The 8,790-nt window shown below is 44.6% G+C and overlaps 1 long non-coding RNA gene across 2 annotated transcripts; it reads left to right on the plus strand.

Moving 5' to 3' along the window:
* Positions 1–1,020: 1,020 nt before the first annotated feature.
* Positions 1,021–8,511, plus strand: LOC139245307 (uncharacterized). Of its 2 annotated transcripts, none has more exons than XR_011589957.1 (2): positions 1,021–2,875; positions 7,135–8,511. It is a non-coding gene; the product is annotated as an uncharacterized lncRNA (long non-coding RNA). The 2 variants fall into 2 exon arrangements; XR_011589958.1 differs by lacking the exon at positions 1,021–2,875 and adding an exon at positions 3,003–3,180.
* Positions 8,512–8,790: the final 279 nt, after the last annotated feature.

Raw genomic sequence — 8,790 nt, forward strand, 5'->3', positions numbered from 1 at the left:
CTGGGTGGGATATTAACGGTAATGGACAGTGAGCAGGAGGTTGGGATTAGACTGGGTGGGACATTAACAGTAATGGACAGTTAGCAGGAGGTTGGGATTGGACTGGGTGGGATATTGAAAGTAATGGGCAGTGAGCAGGAGGTTGGGATTAGACTGGACGGGATATTAACGGTAATGGGCAGTGAGCAGGATTTGGGATTAGACTGGGTGGGATATTAACATTAATGGACAATGAGCAGGAGGTTGGAATTAGACTGGGTGGGATAATAACAGTAATGGACAGTGAGCAGGAGGTTGGGATTAGACTGGGTGGGATATTGACGGTAATGGACAGCGAGCAGGAGGTTGGGATTAGACTGGGTGGGATATTAACAGTAATGGACAGTGAGCAGGAGTTTGCGATTTGACTGGGTGAGATATTAACGGAAATGGACAGTGAGCAGGAGGTTGGGATTAGATTGGGTGGGATATTTACGGTAATGGTCGTGAGCAGGAGGTTGTGATTAGATTGGGTGGGATATTAACAGTAATGGACAGTGAGCAGGAGGTTGGGATTTGACTGGGTGGGATATTTACAAGAATGGGCAGTGAGCAGGAGGTTGGGACTAGAAAGCGTGGGATATTAACAGTCATGGGCAGTGAGCAGGTTGGCATTAGAGGGTGGGATATTACCGGTGATGGGTAGTGAGCAGGAAGTTGGGCTTCGACTGGGTGGGATATCAACGGTAATGGGCAGTGAGCAGCAGGTTGCGATAAGACTGGGTGGGATATTTACAGTAATGGACAGTGAGCAGGAGGTTCGGATTTGATTGGGTGGGATATTAACAGTAATGGACAGTGAGCAGGACGTTGGGATTAGACTGGGTGAGATATTAATAGGAATGAGCAGTGAGCAGGAGGTTGGGATTAGACTGGGTGGGATATTAACAGTAATGGACAGTGTGCAGGAGCTTGGGATTAGACTGGGTGAGATATTAACAGTAATGGGCAGTGAGCAGCAGGTTGCGATAAGACTGTGGATATCTGAACGGAATATATGGAATTAAGGACAGTAAAGTAAACGGGATATATGAAAATGTATAAGCCATGGGAGAATAGCTGGGAGAATGTCAGATTGCAAATAGTGCAACATCAGCTTAGCTAACAGTCTGTCTCAAGGTTTCAAGTCACTAATCCTGCCAATAATATATAATTGTAACATGAAATACATCTGCAGAATTGCAAGGTCTCAGTAAATAAATAGTCACACCATTAGATTGAAACATTTGGAGGCAATACTTAAGCTTTCAAGAAGAACATCTCATATAGATTGACTAATGAGTGACTGAGTTAGACTGTCAATCCATTTGTATTTTGTTATCTGATTTCAAAACTGTATAACTGTTAACGCTTTACGATGTAACTTCACCTATCCGTAGGGAGTGTGTACGCTCTATCCAGAGAGTATATCTTCTGTCTGATAGGTCTTACTGGCCGGTAATAAAGACTGCTTTGTTCAAAGCACAAGAGGTATTCGACTCAGTAATTTTACTGAACCAGATTGAAGTAAAAGAATCCAGGAATTAACATTTGGTGTCAGAAGTGGGATCTCAACGGACGACTGCCGAAAACTTGCGAATTAAGAGCCAGACTAGCCTTGGACGAGACGAGGGGAAAATGGCCACTGGAGTGAGTATAATTTCAATACTGCTCCAGTTTCCCCCGGTTTCAAAAGTCTGAGGAAAGTTTAGCCACTCGCTGGTTCTCAGGTAGTGTCTGAACGAGATCCAGGACAATCTGGTGAATACCTTTCAAACTTAGAATAGGGATAGAGATAGGGAAATTGTGCGATGATGCAAACCAAGCGGCGACTTGGAAAGATAGTTAGAGCTAGATAGGGATAGATGATCAATCATGGATCCAAAAAAAATTGATAGGAAAGAAAAGAGACTTATGAATTTCTGTTTAAATGAGAAATGCTTCTGTGACTTTTACTGTAAAAAAAAAAGCCGGGGAGTTGTGGTTTGTTTTATCTCAAACAGAATGAAAGTTTGTTTTAACCCTTCGTAGTGTTGTCCTGTATGTGGGAAGTTTAAGAGTGTGAACCTTATTGAATTACGTATATTCGGATGATAAGTTGCGGAGCCAGGAAATGCCCAAAGGATAGATTTGTTAAAAAGAGAAAAAATTACATGGTCCCGGTGGTTTAAAAAAAAAGAAAAACTTGTTGAAAGAAAACATTCAGAGAAGGCACAGCAAAACAACTGAGATGGATTCAAAAGGATTTAAAAAAAATTATATTAAATAACACGACCTTGAGGCTGGAACAATTGAGATAACGAAAAGCAGTCCACAGCCTACGTGCCAGACTTCTCTCTAGTTATAAAAAAAAAGTAACGTACTAAATAGGTGCCGAAAGAAAAAAAAAATGTTCTGAGATTTTAAATTATGAAAAATATAAAATCACTCCTGTCCAATTGGCAGAAAAACTCCATTAAATTAGGGCTTTCATTGACTGATTGAATTTAAACTGCGCAGTAACGCGAAAGGATCGGGAAATTTGGAGACTAAAAGAAATTAATTGAGGCTCATAAGAAATCAAAATTAGAAAATTAGGCTCACAGGGAATAAAATGGGGATTTAAATAGAGGATAGGTGTTCAACTCAGGTACGACGAAGGGACCTTGAATATCACTTGGCCCGTCTAGGCTCTGATTGAATTTAAAAAAAAACCCCGCAGCAACTCGGAAGGTAGGGCCGACGCGAACGCGCGGCCGAGAGAGAGAAGGGCCGAAGCGAACGCGCAGTGACGTCGACGCGCAGTGACGCCGACGCGTAATGACGCAGAGGCGCAGCAACGCGAATCGCGAAAGTCAGTGCGAATGGCAGTAAGTCTGTAAGTCTTAAAGTGTTTAGAGTTTTAAGTTTAGTTTTAAGATCGTGCGGCTATGCGGACCGTGCGGCGATGCGGGTAATTTTGTAGATCGTGCGGCTATGCGGACCGTGCGGCGATGCGGGTAAGTGTTTGAAGTAAAGTTAAAGTATCTTAACTCGCGCGGCGACGCGAGCCACGGGTCGACGCGGATTGCGCGGCGACGTGAACTGCGAGGCAACGCGGATTGCGCGGCGACGTGAACTGCGAGGCGACGTGGTAGTTTAGTATTGAGATCGCGCGGCGACGCGGACCGTGCGGCGATGCGGGTAAGTGTTAGATTTGGAGTTAGTTAAAGTCCGTGTTAGTTCTGTAAAGTCTGTGTCTATTTGTAAGTTTGTTTAAATTGCACGACGACACGAACGCGTAGCGACACAGTAATACGAGGGGCAGTGTGAAAATGGGTAATCAGTTAGATAAAACCACGGATGCGGATAGTCCGCTACAAAAGCTATGTGAGGAATTCCCTGAAAGAGCTGAAGACTTTAGAAAATTATCAGGAGCCCTGAACAAATTATTAGGGGATGACCAGTGGCCTCTAAGTGACGCTAGAAGCGTAGAGGTAAAAAAAAAGCACAGGGATTAATTTGGAGAAGGGGACGAGGAAAAGGGGATAAAAACATTTAATTGCAACCTGGCGACATTATTGTCAGAAATTAAAAGATGCATCACTTCTATCGAGTTGGCAAACAATGCTATTAAATTAGGACTTGCATTGACAGAGGGAACACATGTTAAAACTGTAGACGTCTTTAAAAAAAAGAATGAATGTGCGCACGAGAAACTTGCTAAGAGATCCTCTGGGACCTCTGAGAAAGGTATTGATCAACTACAAGTTAAAATGGCTGGCTTTGTGTTAACCGAGGCTGATGATGAAATTGATGAGTGGCCACTGACTCAGCGCCCAACGGCGCCTCCCGCACCCCCTGGCCTCTTGCTCCAGTCCTCTTCCCAACACCCTCCACCTAACACTCCGGTAAAAAGAGTTAGGAACAACCACATATCACCAAAGCAACAAACCCAAACTGACTCCTCATCCTCTGATAGCGATTCGGATCCCCAGTTTACAAGCAATACAGCCGAAAGAACCAGATCTCACACTCGAAAGGGCAGAACTATATCTCAACATCACAAACAGTCCCGTAAATCTTCTAGTCAACCTACCAGTCCAAGTTGTGAAAGACATAGCAAACACCCCCGCCGATCGAGACGCAGAACTGTCAAGCAGTCAGACAGCTCTGAAACATCCTCCGGCCTGGAAATGATTTCCAAGATCCCAAAGTCCCGACACCAATTCCCTGTCAGACCAATGCCAAACCCTGATGCACAACAAGCTGCAGACCACCTCTCTATAGATGTCTGTGATCTTCAAACAACTATTTGATTGCTCACGCTATCCGGACAGATGGAAAGGGCAGTTAAATATTATTGGCAGAAAAAGAAAGGGGAGGGGGGAGGTGCGCCCCCAACCCGGGTCAAGACTGAATACGTGACTAGAAAGGAAGAGCCATCTCGGGAGGAAGGATCAATAGAACCGCAGTGTTGCATACAGGATTGGATGGATAAGCAAGGATACGGTTATACTAAACAACCAAACGGCCCGAGCCCTGCTAATAAACCTCCCTATTGTCCCCGGCATGGTATGGGAAGAGGCCGGGACTGGGTAAGAGGAATTGACTGTTTTAATTGTGGGCAGGAAGGACATTGGAATAAAAATTGCCCCTACCGTCAGCATGGAAAAGGAAGAGGAGGGGGGCAAGGGGGGAGAGGAAGATCTTACACTAACTTCTCCCAGAACAACCCCTTTGGTCAATTGTCCCCCGATTGACTACGCAGCTTGATTGTGCAGGGATCCTCCCCGGACGACGAACCCATTCTGAATGAGTGGCAACCCTTTTTGATAGATACGGGAGCCTTCATGTCTTCTGTACAATCAAAGCTTAAACTCCCTGCTTCTACTGAAACACAGGAACTTTCAGGATTCCTGGGACAAATCTCGACATTCCCAGTGTCAGAACCGGTTTAAATGGGTTACCAGGAAGAATCGGTGGAACATCGAGTTGTTATCACAACCAATCTGGACTGTAACTTGATGGCTAGAGACCTCCTTTGCAAATTCCAGCTGCATTTGGAGTGTGGAGATAATGGGATTATTGTAAAACAGGAAACCCTTAAGCGGCAGTATTATACCACTAGAACCCCTCAGTGGTGGTCTCTGGACCTGCCGCAGGCACCCTGTCACGTGACCCTAGCATACGATCCCAGTGGAAAGAATCAGGACCTGCAGAACTTTTATCAGGATCACGAAGGGGAAGTGAAGGGAATTCTATTAAGGGCTAGAGTGACTGGACTGGAAAGAGAGGCAGATTTTGTGGAAGTGGATAAGAATCTGTGGAAACAGCCCCTAACAATGGCACCGCATATTGCTCGTGAAGTATTAGCCCCTCACCATGCTAAGGATTTGGGAGTTATGGTACGCAAGGCCATAGATGAGGCTGACCCTACCAGCCGGGATGTGCAAATAAAACATGGCCGAACAGTCCAATTTAATGGGGACCCCGAGAAAGTATTAACAACTCTATGGCATCATACTGGCTCGGACAGACCTGACTATGTGGATCCTCATGTGTGGGCAGAGGACCCCTCCCAAGTGGGTTATACTCCCATTAATTGAGATCCCAGTGCAGGGCAATGTGGACTGGCCCTCTATCCGACAGAACCCACTGAAATCACAGGCAATCCTAAACTGACTTTTCGGCACTGTACTGCAATTAATCCGGCCTGTTTTCTTACTGAGCCACCCCAAGATGAGGAAGAACCCAGTCATGATTGCTTATCTTTAATTTAAGAGGCCACATCAGTCAGGGAAGATTTAGTTGATGGAAGATCCAGACTGTATTCTTACTGAGCCACCCCAAGATGAGGAAGAACCCAGTCATGATTGTTTATGTTTGTTGACGGAAGTACTTCTATTAATCCAGAAGATACACGAATCTCAGGATACGCCATAGTAAACCAGGAGAATCAGGTCTTGGAATCTGCTGCTTTGAAACCGCCTATTCTGCTCAACAAGCTGAACTATTCGCCCTCACCCAAGCCTGTATCTTGGCCAACGATCTCAAAGTCAATATCTATACCGACTCTAGGTATGCCTTTGGGGTGGCGCATGATTTCGGACAATTATGGAAAAATAGGGGATTCCTAACCTCACAGGGGAATGAGATATCTCAGAAACAGCTAGTATCTGATTTGTTGCAAGCCCTCATGTTCCCCAAACGCATTGCCATTGTACCAAGAGGCCAAACAGGCCTCTCATGACCAACAGATGGTAGTGCCCAAAATTATGAGTCAGACTAAAAATCCTGCGAAGGATAAGTTAGCCTCGGAAAAACCAATGCCAACCATCCAAGATGTTATAAAAGCACAGGGGGACGCTCCTGAAAAAGATAAACTGTTGTGGAAATATTATGCATGTACTTATGACAATGTTTCTAAACTCTGGACCACTCCCGCGGAACAGACTTGCATGTCTGACGAGTTGGCTTCATGGGTTATAGAATGTCTGCATTTTGCTACTCATTGTGGAGCAAGGGCAACAAGTGATACGCTTTTGGCTACTTGGTGGCACCCTAAACTCCAGGCGCTCACCCAGAACATCAGTAGTCGTTGCCTGGTTGGCCAGCAACATATTCCAGGGAAGGGAGTCCCCTGTGATTGGGGTAAAACGCCCCTACCCGAAGGTCCCTTTGAGATATTTCAGTTGGACTACATTGAGTTGCAAAAAGTTCAGTGTTACAGATATGTGTTAGTAATAGTAGATGTGTTTAGCAGATGGATTGAAGCCTACCCTAACCTGGACGATAAGACTCAGACTGTTGTTAAGGTGTTAATGAGGGAAATTGTTCCTAGATATGAGATCTCAGCTAGACTGATGACCACCTATGTTCTTTCTCTGACTCAGGCTCTGCGACTAGTTCACAACCAGGTTCAAGATGCTCACCTCGACCTCCCAGTTTTACCCGAATTGTCCCTCGTGGCACCAGGGAAGTATGGATTCGGAAGGGATTAGAGCCACAATAGGAGGGGCCTTTTTAGGTGTCACTCACTACCCCCACTGCAGCCAAGGTTGAGGGGAAAAGTGCCTGGGTTCACCTGCACCACTGCAAGCTCATCACCATTTAAACAAATTTTGCTGGTTAGTCTAATTCCTGTTTCTGTTCCAGATCTCCTCCTCCCTATAGCTGAACAAGGCAGTTGAAGGAGGATCAGTTTGAACTCTTACCTGTCAGACAAGGGAAACGTGAAAACAGAACTCTTTTTATCAGCTAAATAATGGGACTATTTATAAGATGAGACTGTGTCTGTATGCTACTGTCTGCATAATAGTGTTGATATATGACAGTTTTGGTGCACGGGAAGGAAGACAAAGGCGAGAGCTCCATGTAAACACCTTTTTGTTTATGTCTTACGTTTATGCGGAAAAAGGGCACTTCACTAGATGCTGGGTGTGTTCACATATCCCTATACATTCCAAAGGGGGAATTCCTTTGCGCACCGTTCCCCTGACCCTAACTGAGACTGTTAGATGGATTCAAAGAAACGATATTGGAACAGGTAGCTAACCGCACTGCTGAGGCTCTGGAGGGCATCACAGCTGAAATGGTAGCGATAAGGACCGTAGCATTACAAAACCGAATGGCCCTCGATTACCTGTTAGCTGAGAAAGGGGGAACGTGTGCCCTGATAGGATCTGAATGTTGCACTTACATTCCTGATAGTTCAGAAAACATAACCCACCTTGCCGATCACATAAGGAGGGAGGTGAAAAAGTTATCCACACCAGCAAAAGAACTTAGCAGGTTTGATTGGTTTCTGGGTGGATCTTGGAGATCCTATCTAATACATGGCGCAATTGTTCTCATCATAATAATTACCTGCTGTTTGATTGTTGGTTGCCTTAACCTCTGCTGTAAAGCAATGACAAGGTTAGCAGACCCTCTTGTGGTCAAGGGTTCCCGGGTTATGATCCAACAAACTAGAGAACTACTCAACAATGCAATACTCATAGAATGATCCTAAATGTTATCATAGAATGATAAAAGGGGGGATGTGGATATCTGAACGGAATATATGGAATTAAGGACAGTAAAGTAAACGGGATATATGAAAATGTATAAGCCATGGGAGAATAGCTGGGAGAATGTCAGATTGCAAATAGTGCAACATCAGCTTAGCTAACAGTCTGTCTCAAGGTTTCAAGTCACTAATCCTGCCAATAATATATAATTGTAACATGAAATACATCTGCAGAATTGCAAGGTCTCAGTAAATAAATAGTCACACCATTAGATTGAAACATTTGGAGGCAATACTTGAGCTTTCAAGAAGAACATCTCATATAGATTGACTAATGAGTGTCTGAGTTAGACTGTCAATCCATTTGTATTTTGTTATCTGATTTCAAAACTGTATAACTGTTAACGCTTTACGATGTAACTTCACCTATCCGTAGGGAGTGTGTACGCTCTATCCAGAGAGTATATCTTCTGTCTGATAGGTCTTACTGGCCGGTAATAAAGACTGCTTTGTTCAAAGCACAAGAGGTATTCGACTCAGTAATTTTACTGAACCAGATTGAAGTAAAAGAATCCAGGAATTAACAAGACTGGGTGGGATATTTACAGTAATGGACAGTGAGCAGGAGGTTGGCATTAGACTGGCTGGGATATCAACAGGAATGGGCAGTGAGCAGGAGGTTGGGATTCGACTGGCTGGGATATTAACAGTAATGGGCAGTGAGCAGGAGGTTGGGATTAGACTGGGTGGGATATTAACAGTAATGGGCGGTGGCCAGTTTGGGATTAGACTGGGTGGGATAT

The sequence above is a fragment of the Pristiophorus japonicus genome, unplaced genomic scaffold (genome assembly GCF_044704955.1).
Source record: "Pristiophorus japonicus isolate sPriJap1 unplaced genomic scaffold, sPriJap1.hap1 HAP1_SCAFFOLD_217, whole genome shotgun sequence".
Taxonomy (NCBI): Eukaryota; Metazoa; Chordata; class Chondrichthyes; family Pristiophoridae; genus Pristiophorus; species Pristiophorus japonicus.